Genomic DNA, 2,530 nt, shown 5'->3' with positions numbered 1-2,530 from the left:
CACTTTAAAATGAAGGAAACTGAAGGGAAGGTGTCGGAAATGTGTACATTCAATGTACAGGTACTGGGAAGAATATTCTGTACCTCCAAAAAGTTACACCCAGATATAGCTGCAGCACTAGCATTAGACTCAAACACATCACCACGATGGCACAATCAAAACAGAACATGTAGGTTTTGTTAGAAACACGGTCTGACACTGGTGTGTTTCACCAAACATCATCACGACTCTTGCGTTTTTGACAATCATTACTTACTGAAATCAGCAGAGCTCCCGTTTGGTGTTTTCAGAAACCGTAGCCGACACTGTAGAAGTTCACTGTTCACGGTCGATGACGGCAAACGCCGTGACTGAGTTTCAGGACAACTTCTGTTAAACTTGTTTGCAACGCAACAAAGGGAGATTTTACTATGTAGGAAATGAGGACTTCTCCTGTGAGGCAACATTATAATAATGTTACGTTTTTAACTTGGTAACTTGTCCACACTTTTTTATATTATTTTTGTACCTAGAGTTATTTAACCCTTGTGCGGTCCTTCGCATTTTTGTCCACACCATTTGTCCTTGCAATGATTTCCATCTTGTCCCAGAATACGAGTATTAATGAATATGAGGAAAAGTTGGCACAAAACATGCAGTACAGGAACATGCACACACACACACACACATAATTTTATTTATTTTTTAATTTATTTAACATGATCAATGTGGCTTTTGTAATTCTACACAATTATTATACACAAAGCTTCAAAACATCTCTTACAGCAGGCTACACCAGTTTGTGGTCACAGAGAAGAAGTACGTAAAAGAAACGTGATCATAAAAGAAGTTCTACGAGAATCACATTGGATTCACAGCTTACACAAATATGCAGATATTGGTTTTTCTTAATTAAAACGTGACCAGTACCAGTTCACCAATCACCAACTTAACCAGACAGTACAGCTTTACTGGTTTATCATAGAACAGGAAGTTAAGGAAGAAGGAGAAATTACAAATACCCTCATTCATTTTGGTGCCTAAACACAGAATAGTATGTCTTTTTTAAAAAAAGCACGACTTTTTAAAAATAGACAAAAGCGGAAGTAAATGTGCTGCTGGGTTGTGAAGTGTTAATGTTAAAAGAGGAACCGCACAGTTCCGTCTGTGGGAACAGGGGTTTCTTCACCTTTTTGCACTTTGCCTTTCTGCTTCACAGTTTTTATTTTAACTCTGTCACCAAAATAATTTTTCTATCCATTATCTATCGTATAGTCTACTGAGAACTGACTGGGTCACTGACACCTATTTATCATCAACAGTCTGTCTGTCTGTTTGTAGAAAGGACCGAGCTGATTTGGTTATTTCTGACCTGGGTTTCCGTCGGGACACCATGGACAAATTGACTCTCAGTTTATGCTGTGCTGAGAGTTTGTAGCGCGTGATCCTCCACAACTGTGTTCTCTACATTAGAGATTTGTAATCCTGATTCTATGCAGCCTTTGTTTTTTTCCGTCTTCCGACCCTGGTCCTCATCTCTCCTCAGTCTATTTTTCTACTGTCCTCGTGCCACAGCTCTCGTTGTGACCTTTTATTTTAACCGTTTTTTTGTCATAAAAATATTTTTATATATATATATATATATATATATATATATATATATATATATATAAAGTAAATGTTTGAATTGTTTTATCGTTGTAAACATTTTCACTAAGTATGTTTTTGATTATAAACTTAATGCAGACTCTACCATTGACTGTGAAGAAGTGTTTCTTACAGCTGAGGTCGATCACATGTGGGTTACCAACACTAGAAACAGCTAAAAATGCTCTTGACGTGACAAACGCGAGACATATGCATTGAAATGTGTGATACTGATCTTGTCAAAATCCACAGTAAGTGTCAAACTCATCTGGTGTGGCAGCCCCCTCACACTGGTAGATGACAGTGCTGGTTATGTGCACAGGGAATGTCTTGAAACAGTCAGTTAGCACACTGGGTAAATTCACCTCAGTATAGACAGACCCGCTGTCTGGAATAAAACACAAATGAGACAAGTTAATTTGTTGCTTTTCTATAATTCCATTTATATTTATTTATACATATATACAGTACAGTGTAAATATATATATTTGTATATGTATATACTGGCAAAACACTGTTCCTGAAATCTACACCATGGAGTGACTGACACTTTAAAACTACAATCAGAGAGAAGCTAAAGAGCTGTTGGTCAGAATGGGTCGGATATATATATCGGTGATTTGATCTGCTCAAAGTACCTTTATTATACAGCTCAAAGTACCTAACAGGTACTCAACAGCAATTGTGTGTGTGTGTGTGTATGTGTATAAGTCTGCTGAAATGATTGTGTATGTTTTTCCCTGATCAAAGTAAAATAATTTAAAAATGTCACTTTTCATTGATTGTTGATGTACCAAAAATATTTGCATTTTAATCATGAATGTCATTGTGGACAATTACTAAAACATTATGATGACATACCATCAAAATCATATAATCATATGAAATACTTTTTGGAGTTTAA

This window comes from Cynoglossus semilaevis, chromosome 10 (assembly GCF_000523025.1).
Source record: "Cynoglossus semilaevis isolate Cse_v1.0 chromosome 10, Cse_v1.0, whole genome shotgun sequence".
Taxonomy (NCBI): domain Eukaryota; kingdom Metazoa; phylum Chordata; class Actinopteri; order Pleuronectiformes; family Cynoglossidae; genus Cynoglossus; species Cynoglossus semilaevis.
The sequence above is the reverse complement of the archived record's forward strand: the minus strand, read 5'-3'. Positions refer to the sequence as shown.